The sequence below is a fragment of the Hypomesus nipponensis genome, chromosome 16 (assembly GCF_054491055.1).
Source record: "Hypomesus nipponensis isolate SF chromosome 16, ASM5449105v1, whole genome shotgun sequence".
Lineage (NCBI taxonomy): Eukaryota > Metazoa > Chordata > Actinopteri > Osmeriformes > Osmeridae > Hypomesus > Hypomesus nipponensis.
Window position 1 is genome coordinate 1801576 of NC_140376.1, and position 10925 is coordinate 1812500.

Here is a 10925-nt window from a genome sequence, read left to right on the forward strand (position 1 = left end):
ACAGGAAGTGGTCATCCATACCTTCAGCCCAGGGTTTCCTGGAAGACCAGCTGGACCTTCTTTCCCCTTCACCCCCTGTAGGACAGATGGACAGGTGTTGGCTTGACAACAACCGGAGCCGTACTGTTGGTGCAGAAGAGCTGAGTCCGATCTGACTCCAGACTGACACTTACTTTGACTCCAGGCTTCCCAGGTCTCCCAGATACGCCCCGTCCCCCTGGGTCCCCCTGCAGAGACAAACCCATGACCACCACCACACTCAGACAAGCACACTCACAGGACGCAAACCTCAAGGAAACCAGAGTGGGACCGGAGCGTGTCTATGGGGTACCGTGGAAACAGCGTGGGTGTGGTCGCGAGGGAGTGACACTTACACTCGTCCCCACGGCGCCCTGCGCGCCCGGAGGCCCCGCCTTCCCCGGCATTCCCTGTCACATGGGACGATGACATCACTCACTGACATCACACACCACCTACACCATCAACCATCAGGGGCTCTTATACATAGAGTGCGGTCAAATCTGTGCCCCCCAAAGTGAACATTTATTGAGGAACCCCCATGTTAAGTAAGGGCTTCATATACCCTTAATCCTGTTGGTCCAGGATTCCCATCTTCTGCAAGCGGGCCGATTGGTCCCTGAGAGAGAGAGAGAGAGAGAGAGAGAGAGAGAGAGAGAGAGAGAGAGAGAGAGAGAGAGAGAGAGAGAGAGAGAGAGAGAGAGAGAGAGAGAGAGAGAGAGAGAGAGAGAGAGAGAGAGAAAGAGAGAGAGAGAGAGAGAAAGAGAGAAAGAGAGGAGAGAGTGAGAGAAGAGAGAGAGAAAGAGAAAAGAGAGAGACAGAGAGTAGATACCAAGGGTTGTTTACAAACTGCATCTGTTAGCACCATCTGAGAACAATGATAAATGAAAGAGAGGAGATGAAAGGGGTCTCACCAGGGCTCCGTATGTCCCATCTTGTCCCCTGCTCCCAGAAAGACCTTCAACACCCTGGGATCAGAGACAGCATTATCAAGACCCTCTCCATCTCTAAAAGCTGAGATGTTGTTTCATACATAGTTTGCTTTACATTTACATTTATGCATTTAGCAGCAGCTTTTATACAAAGCGACTTCCAAGAGAGAGCTTTACAAAAGAGCATAGGTCACTGATCATAACAACGAAGCAGTCCCAAACATTGCAAGAAGCCAAAACATGAAGCATACATTGTGAAAAACTAAACAAGTGCCAAAGAGAAGACCCATAAGAGCATGCAGTTATACGAGTTACAAATTAAAACAACAGTCCAGCAAAGGGATGTTTCTCAGTCAAGTTAGAAAGTGAGTTCATGTCGTTGATCTCACCTTCAGCCCTTTAGGCCCAGTGCCCCCTGGGACTCCTTGCTTCCCCTGGGGCGTCACAGTCCAGGAGGAGGATTAAGAAGAGGAGTTCAATGTCAGCAGAAAAAAACTGACTATTTATCTTTATGTTTGATGTTTGTTTGGCAACTAAACAAACTTCTTTGTTCAAGACAGATTATAAATTACAGAAATTAATTTTGCTCAGGTCAGTACCATGAAAAACAGACAAGACAAAAATACATTTAAAATGTATATTTTTAAGAAAAGCAGTATTTTCAACTAACTGAGAATGTCTGTGAATAAGAAGTGTAGGTACATAGGAACCTTTATACCGGGTTCTCCTTCGGCTCCTCTCTCTCCTGGCTTCCCCATCAACCCCTGGAGAGGGGAGGGTGGGGGGGGGGAGGGACAGAGAGGAGAGGGTAAGGCTGCTGTTGACCAGACTAACTGGGAAAAAAAGTCAGTTTTCCATAACGGATACTCACAAAAGGTCCAGGTAGGCCAGCAAAGCCAATCCGACCATCTCGACCCTTGAGAGACCAACAGAACAGGAAGTACTTACAGAACGGCAAAGTACAGCTCAGACCAAACAAGACGCATCAGAACAGAATTCAGAGGTTCTGGAACTCAACAGGTTCCAGAACACCAGAAGGTAGAAGTCTCTTTCCTCACCTTGTGTCCTCTGGGTCCAAGAAGGCCCTGGCTACCAGGTGGACCTCTGTCGCCCTGGAACAGACCCAGCGTGCAAGATTTTATTAAAAAGTCTGCTCTACCATGAGTACCTCCGTTGCCGAGATATCTCTCACCTTCAGCCCGTCTCTTCCCTGCTTCCCCTGTTCACCAATTATGCCGTCGTAACCCTGGAGATGGTCAAACCCGTCGGAAACCGTTCAGAAAAGCACAGAGGAAGAGGAATCTATATCAAGTTCTGAGTGTGTTCCGAACAACAGACAGGCAACTTACAACAGACCCTGTGGCCCCAAGGGGCCCTACTGGGCCCACATCTCCCGGCAGACCGGACGCCCCGCCTCGGCCCTTGAAGCCTCTCCTTCCTGGGGGGCCGGGGGGGCCCTGCAGAGGGCGAGAGTGAAGGACCGCATCATTTACATTTAGTCATTTAGCAGACGCTCTTATCCAGAGCGACTTACAGTAAGTACAGGGACATTCTCCCCGAGGCAAGTAGGGTGAAGTGCCTCGCCCAAGGACACGTCATTTTGCACGGCCGGGAATCGAACCCACAACCTTCTGATGACTAGCCCGATTCCCTAACCGCTCAGACTACAAATGTAAATGTAAATGACTCCAGTGGACTGGGCGGAGAGAGGGGAACTGACACCTACCATGTCTCCGTTGAATCCTGGATCGCCCTTGACGCCTTTCGTGGCTTTGATCCCCTGGAGACAAACAAACGTTAAAAACACACATACATGTATACACAAACACACAAGTAGGAATGCGAGAAGGTAAACAGATGCATACATGGTAGTTGAAACACAACAGAGGGCAGCGATGAGATTGAACAGATGGAAACATGCCTATCTGATTACATTGGAAGGACTTCCAGTCATATAGCCAATAGGAAATTAGAAAATTGCTTTAAGTAATCTTACGGGATCACCTGAAGGTCCAGGTTTTCCTGGCTTCCCATTGGCTCCCTGGAAAGAGAAAAAAAGCATTGTAATGTACAAAAAAACTTCCTGGTCCTGTTCTGAAATAATGTGTGTGTGTGTGTGTGATGACAAGTCTTACTTTCAGTCCAGGAATCCCTGGTTGTCCTATTTCCCCTTCATGGCCTGCTGCTGCCCCCTAGTGGAACACCACGGACAACACACACTAAGACGCTTCCTTTGGCCACAACGAGCAAAATACCTGGGTTGCATGGATGTAGATTTCACACTGATATCAACTGGGAGAAGTATGATGACTGAGATTTAGGAGATGAAACTTACAGGATCTCCTTTAGGACCTGGGGGCCCCTCTGCTCCAGGGCTGCCCTGTGGAGACACTTCAAATTCAGCCTCATCAACTGTAACAGTTTATGTCCAATAGAACGTTTTCCAACTGACAAACGTTTGCATCCATATCTGCAATCAATCAAAAGCACTGCCTCAGCTGCAATACATCTGTATTTTGCAGTAAAGTCCTGTGAAAATCCTGTATTTTATTATATTATATGATCATATTTTTGACGTTGCAGCCAGGTTAGATACTGTTCTGTGGTCCTACTTACCTGTGGTCCTCGAACCCCTGGAAAGCCAACAGGCCCATCAGGACCAGCCTCTCCCTGGAAAACACACAACAAGTCTGATTTGTAATAACCGTGTACTGTCTGAAGAATTGCAGAAGAGCAGTTATTCTGTAGTTTTCTTAATGGACAACAGGTAACTGTCAGTCCTTCCTGACTCACCTGTGGTCCAGGATGCCCCCTCAGGCCCGCCTCACCTGGCTGGCCCTGCAGAAAACACACGCTGAGCGGTTGATGCTAATTTGGCTAAGACGCTAAGCTAACGCATGCTAAGCTGCTAATAAACAAGCCAACAAAATCAAAAACAGTTGGATCTACTGTATGTAAATCAGGTCTTACTGGAGGTCCATTGACTCCCGGAACGCCTTTTGCTCCTCTGGGGCCCATTTTACCCTGATGAGAAGCAGATAAGTCGTTTTTATCTACAGGAGATGCCGTCGATCTGGGCTAGCTTTTAGGATGTCAAGTCTGAAGCTATCGACACTAAATCTGTAAAAAAAAGGTCAAAGAGCTGTTTCTCTCACAGGTGGGCCCGGCGATCCGACAAACCCTTGGACACCGATATCCCCCTGTCAAACAACAGAGAAACTTCTCGTCACAACAGAGAAACTTCTCGTTACAACCTGGTTAGAAGTCTGTCACAACCTAGTTGCTGCCTGGTAGATGTCGATACTCACTGGCGGTCCAGATGTTCCCATGAACCCTCTCTGACCTCTAGCTCCCGGAACTCCCTAAGAACACGACAGTGAGAGTTAGGTGTCAGAACAGCTCCTTAGAAATGAAGACGTTCCACGTTAGATTCTACCTTGTTAAACACGTGGTGTCTAACGACAGAACTATGATACAGTTCATCTGAAGGTAACTATAACTCACAATGTAGCCAGTGATCCCATTAAGACCCCTGCTTCCGTTGTCTCCCTGGAATCAAACAAGTTTAGCATGATTCTGTATCTTTAGCGATGGAGAGACTACTTGCAACGTGTAAGCAGGAGCAGATTTCTCGAACCTTCACTCCTTTACGTCCTCTGTTTCCTTGAGGACCGGGTTCCCCCTGGTAACCCTGGGAATGAAAATCACCCAACGTTACTGGCTTCTTACTATGAGATGATGGTAGATTCAGCTTCAGGACATGGTGCACTAGCATTTGTGCTAGCATTTTACGCCTTTTAAGCATTTTACGCCAAACGGGCATCAACCACGGCCTTTCCCAACCTTTTCCACTTTGCGGCCCGCTTGCATAGCCTGTACAGCCACATGCATTTCATCGGTTTGGCGGCCCACAGGTTAGGAAAGGTTGCCTAGGCTACATCTGCATGTCTATAGTATAGAGAATGGGGTTAGTCCATGTAACATTAGAAGTCCCTGCCATTCTTACCCACTCACCCAGCTCCCCCTTGCTGCCCTTATCTCCTCTGTAGCCCTGAGGACCCTGGTGGGATGAAAAGAGAAAGTTCAAATCAAGCGCACCCCAAGTACATGCCTACTGTATTTTTATGTACAGAAATCCAGCAATACAAATAAATGAAACACACATTTTGGAGTTGTCCTGTAGCTGAGTGGTGTTTCCAGCTTGTCTCACCTGTTCTCCAGGTATCCCTTGAGGGCCTGGTTCAGCATCCTTGCCCGGTGTTCCATCTCTCCCTGGGCGACCCTGAGGCCCAGGAATTCCCTGCGGTCCGGGAACCCCCTGGAACATAACATCTATATTACATTTTTACATTTAGCAGACGCTCTTATCCAGAGCGACTTACAGTAAGTACAGGGACATTCCCCCCCGAGCCAAGTAGGGTGAAGTGCCTTGCCCAAGGACACAATGTCATTTTGGCTCGATCTGGCAACCTTCAGATTACTAGTTCGATTCCCTAACCGCTCAGCCGTCTGACTCCCTACATAACACACACACGCACTTACACACACACGCAGGCAGGAAGACCCTAACACACACGAAAATAGCCCACACAAACGCTCGTCTATATTTCCTCAGACCATATCACGCATGGCCAGGACAGGGCCAGGATAAGGGGTTGTATTGGACCCCAATGTTTACTCATGGAAACATAGGCAGTCCTTTTCTCCTCTTCCATGCCAAACAATGTCCTCCTGTGTCACTACAGGAGTCACACAGTGGTGGAGGTGACTCCGCCTCCATTGAGCTGCTTCTTCCTGGCACTGAGACTGGCAAGGTGTGCTCGCTCTGCAGCTCTGAGTGGCGCCATTCGAGTCTCTGTCTGTCTGGAGCCCAGCAGCTCACTGGCACAAGGAGCCTGGCACACACAGACTGGCGCTGACCCGGGGAGTGTTGCTCCAGAGTGTGAAGGGTGAGGTGGAAGGTGAGCTTGGTGGAGACAGGTCATCGGGTTCACTTCTCATACGCGATTGGACAAACTTTGGTCCAACATGGGGAAATTAGATTTTTTTCTAACCTCAACCCTTTGCTGAAGTTAGTGTACCTCAGCGAGGGTTCTGTTCAAGAACAGATAAAACAGAGATACCTACGATTTTCCCTCGATCTCCTTTCCTTCCTTGCTTCCCAGTAATCCCAGGAGGTCCCTGGAATAAAAATAATCCCTGCTGTCAATAGAAGAGCAATCTGTCTCTATTTACGACCAGCCAAAGAGGGAACTGCAGCCTGGCTTCGATGTACTTTGTTCTACTTTAAATATTTAAGAATAATAAAAAGCAATGCATTTCTTCAGACAAACCTTGATCTCATAACATGACCCAGCTTGTGATATGACACCACTAGAATATCTTTGAATGTATACAGTACCCAACGAGTTGTTGTTGTTTACTTACAGGTGGTCCGGCATCACCTGGGGGGCCGAGGGGCCCCGGGGAACCCTTCAGTTTCTAAGAAGAAAAAACACCGAAAGTGTCAGGAAACAAAATGGTCAAGATCACCTGGATCGTATCACAACAAGTTACAAAGTCCCCTACAGGCCACGCTGACACCAGCTTTTTGTAGATTTTCTTTTTCTGTAAGAGAACAAAAGTAAACAAAACGTTAGAGCGGGCCTTTACCATCATCAGTCAGACAGCAGGTGAGGTGAAGGGTCATTTCCCCTCCAGTTACCTTGAAGGCCTCCCACTCTTCTTCTGAGGTTTTGAACACAACAATGGCAGGCATCCCTGGAGGACCAATAGGACCGCGGTACCCAGTCCTCCCAGTCCTCCCCATCCCCCCAGCATAGCCCTGCCACAACACAACACACACTGTCAGAACACAACACACACGGTCAGAAAAACACCACACACACACACCGCCACAACGCAACACACACACACACACACACAACACACACTGTCAGAACACAACACACACTGTCAGAACACAACACACACGGTCAGAAAAACACCACACACACACACCGCCACAACGCAACACACACACACACACCGTCAGAACACAACACACATGGTCAGAAAAACACCACACACTCACTGCCACAACACACGTTGTGAGATGACACAGACACAGACTGTTATCATGAGCACACACTTTGTCTCCTTTAGGTCCAAGCAGCCCTGGTAATCCAGGAGGACCTTGCAGGCCCTGGAACAGACAGGCAATGAGATGTCAGCAAGGTTAAGTTTTGCTTTCATTCCATCTTGTTGAATTGAGATTTTGATTACCCTTAAAATGTCATCATCTAACATTGATTGGAATGACAGTAATGCAAAGTTGTAACAGACTATGATGCTCAGCTGCTGTCGACATGTTTATGTAGCTTAACTTGATCAATAAACAAATTATAATAAATGTCATCATCAAAATCCACGGCATCATTATCACAAACATTAAAAACGAAATTGAAGGATGATGCTCATTATTCAAAATGTATCATATATTTAAATGTATTATTACTTTACTTATAAAAACAATGACTGTAGCATAACCTCGCTGTGAGGAATCCAATGTATCTACCAGTAGATGAAGTACAGTACAGATGCAGTACAGATGCAGTACTACTGTTATACCAGAAGGAGGCGAAGGGGGCAAATGTTCAGCTTACTCCTCCAGCCCACCTCGGGAAGGGTTGGAGAGAAATGGTGGACAGACCAAATTGATGACCACCTGCAAACTTAATTTCACTCTCTCTCTCTCTCTCTTTCTCTCTCTCTCTCCCTCTATCCCTCTCTCTCTCTCTCTCTCTCTCTCTCTCTCTCTCTCTCTCTCTCTCTCCCTCTATCCCTCTCTCTCTCTCTCTCTCCCTCTATCCCTCTCTCTCTCTCTCTCTCTCTCTCTCCCTCTATCCCTCTCTCTCTCTCTCTCTCTCCCTCTATCCCTCTCTCTCTCCCTCTATCCCTCTATCCCTCTCTCTCTCTCTCTCTCTCTCTCTCTCTCTCTCTCTTTCTCTCCCTCTATCCCTCTCTCTCTCTCTTTCTCTCTCCCTCTCTCTCTCTATCTCTCTCTCTCTCTCTCTCTCTCTCTCTCTCTCTCTCTCTCTCTCTCTCTCTCTCTCTCTCTCTCTCTCTTGCCAGATCCCATCTATAAAGCACTTCCAGCTGATGTAAATGACCCCATTACTCCACCTCTTCCATCAGACAAACTCATTAAGCTCCACAGAAACCCAATTTCACACAATGCCCCTCAGATCTATTGACAGGTGGATTTAATGTTTTGGAGCGAGTTCTATATCATAAATGTATGTTCTGGGCACTTGTGGCGAGTAATTTCACTTGGATACAATAATACATATATTTTATCTAATGCATTGCTTTGAAAATAGCAGATAAGCAGTTTGGGTCTTACTCTTAGTCCTCTGAGTCCAGGTTTATTCCCCATTCCTCTCGTTGTGTTGGCGTGTCTCACGTGCAGGTCGGCCTCAGATTGGCTCTGCTTCTGCGACGGCAGGAAGTCCAAAGTCGATTCACCAGGTTCAGAGTTGATGTCCTCTTTTCCGGTCTCTCCCTCGTTGGCCCTCTTGTCCTCCCTCCCTGTCGCCTCCCGGCTCCCCTCCTCCGTTTCCTCCTTCCTGCCCGCCTCTGTGAGCAGCTGCGGAGGCTGTGAGTCAAGCACGGCACTCCCAACCTTCTCTGTTGCCCCAGCCTGGCGGGACACCTCCATGCTCTCAGCAGTCGTCACATTACTCCTTGTGACAGAGACGTCAGTCCCATTCGGAGGTGAGGTCGTGTCCTCGAACTCCGCCCTCTCCAGAGGTATTCCAGTTCCCGAAGGTGTCTCTCTGTCAGGGAGACCAGAGGGTTTTCGCTTCCGTGTAACAGCGTTCCCCTCCCCTGTGCTCCCCCCGGCGTCACTGACATTTCCTGGTTGGTGCAGGGGAGGAGGAGCGGACACGTCCTCTCTCACCTCCTCCCCGTCCTGCCCAGACACCCTCTTCCCATCCCCAGAACCGACCAGCGGGGTGGGATGAACAACCTCCGTCTCCCTGGTGGGTCCGGAGGTTTGTCCAGATCCAGGGGAGATCTGTGTATCTTCTACCCCTACAAAGGTGCTTGTACTTGGGCCTAGGGAGCCCTCAGCGACACCAAACCTTCCAGCCAGGATTCCCGGTTGCGTGGGACTCTCTAAGAAAGCCACAGGTCTGAGAATAGCAGTCTCCACTACCTCAGATGGGTAAATGTCTGTCGCAGTAGAGTTCTGCGTGGCTCTGAGGGCTGGGAAGGGATGGTGCATTCCTTCAGACATGTTGAAGGAGGCTGCTTGGTTGGTCCTCTGCAGTCCCTTCCTCGCTGTTTTGAGACGACCAATCTCCAGGTTTGTCACAGAAGAAATGTTCTTTGCGACGTTTGCAGCTTTATCCTGGTGCAAGAAGGACGTCAAGTTAGAAAGGCTTGTGGACGTGTCTGCGTACTGCATCACCGCTCTGGAAGTCTGGTTGCCTGGAGGCGGAAGAGGTGGCCCAGGCTGGTCCTGAGGTCCGGTTCTCCTGACATGGTTCTGGTCAGCTGCGGTCTGGTTCTTCGGTCCAAGACGAAGAACCTCCTTCCCTGAGGAACGTTCAAGTGCTGCTGAGGTTCTAGCCTCCCCAGCATCTCCTGAGAAAACGTCCTAGAGAAGATGGCAGGAGAACGTTTGATAAGGAAGGCGGTTTACTGTTTGGGAACAAGAAAAGCTTGTGCCTTCATGCCGAGTTCAATTTAAAAGTAATGTATGTAATTAAGAACTTAAGTATGAACTTAAAAGGTCATTAAACAGTATGCGCTTCAGGGGTTCAAGGAAGATCTCCAGTATAAACATCCAACCTGAACTTGACGTGTCGAGCCTTGGGGAAAACTAATTTTTACAATCTAATAAACCTCACAGCCTGCTGCAGACTGACTCGGGCCCAATGTGGTGTCGAGCAGACAGACAGACAGATAGATCAGTGTTTCAGTGTGCCAGTAGGGGGCAGTGTACCTGTGTGTGTCCTGCAGTGAGGCAGCTGGAACTGTTGGTCTGGCAGCTCAGTTCAGCTGCTGCAGAGTCTCCCATGATGAGGAGCATCTGCTGGATGGAGCCCTATGCACAGAACAGACAAACGTCAGACCAATGGATGTGCTACTTCCTGAAATCCCAACCAATCAGGTTGAGGAAACACGAGGCCAGTAGAACTCAGTGACACTGTCTCCTAGTTACGTGCTTACAACAGGTGGCAGTTGAACAGTCAAGCTTTTTTCTAAAGTAAAGACGGCATTCTCAAGCTCCAAGGGCAATGTTTAAGCTTTTATCATCCGGGCAGAGCAACAATGCTATAACAACATTGTCAAGAGCCAGAGAGTACCTCAGTACAAGCCTTATGTTGTATCCTCTGTAGAAAGTCATTCTACAGAGGATTCCTTTAAAAAACTAAGTGAAAATAGTGAAACCAGTAAACACCCCTTTGAGTATATCCACTCAGTGTCCAGCCGTTGACCTATGAACCCTGGTGTGACCCTAGGTCATATTCTGTGTAGACGTTAGATGTGCCTACAGCTAGGAAGTGTATCTGGGTCAAATACTACTTGCAAATACCTGGGAAGTGCAAAGCGGATGAAAATGAATAGACAACAAACTGGAAGGAATCCAACACACTGAAATACCGGTGAGTGTTTTCGAATAGTGTTTTATCTGTGCGTTTGACGCAAGTGAGTTCAACCATGTGGCTCAGTCAACACTCTCAGAATTTTGTGTTTGTCTTTCTCAGTCGGTCTCCACCTCAAGCCTGGATCTGTCTCCTGTCTTGCTGCCCTCAAAGAGACACAAGACAAGTCAGCTCCTTGAAAGAGGTCAGCTTCTTTAAAGAAGGGAGTGAATTAACACACCCATGTCAAAGCTCTGAAAAACGTCTAAAGCTATTCTCAGGCAGTGATTGAAGAGGAAGATTTCCAATGGAAATGGCAAGATTAACACATAAAGGAATA

The 10925-nt window shown here is 48.1% G+C and overlaps 2 long non-coding RNA genes across 2 annotated transcripts; both read right to left on the reverse strand.

Annotated features, from left to right (window-relative positions):
- Nucleotides 1-3565: 3565 nt before the first annotated feature.
- Nucleotides 3566-4131, reverse strand: LOC146254309 (uncharacterized). Its single transcript, XR_014731461.1, has 4 exons — nt 4106-4131; nt 3921-3974; nt 3744-3788; nt 3566-3620 (listed from the first exon to the last, which is right to left on the reverse strand). It is a non-coding gene; the product is annotated as an uncharacterized LOC146254309 (long non-coding RNA).
- Nucleotides 4132-6054: 1923 nt separating this feature from the next.
- LOC146254310 (uncharacterized) lies at nt 6055-6764 on the reverse strand. The gene is made up of 4 exons (XR_014731438.1): nt 6655-6764; nt 6519-6557; nt 6378-6431; nt 6055-6131 (listed from the first exon to the last, which is right to left on the reverse strand). It is a non-coding gene; the product is annotated as an uncharacterized LOC146254310 (long non-coding RNA).
- Between the last annotated feature and the right edge of the window lie 4161 nt (nt 6765-10925).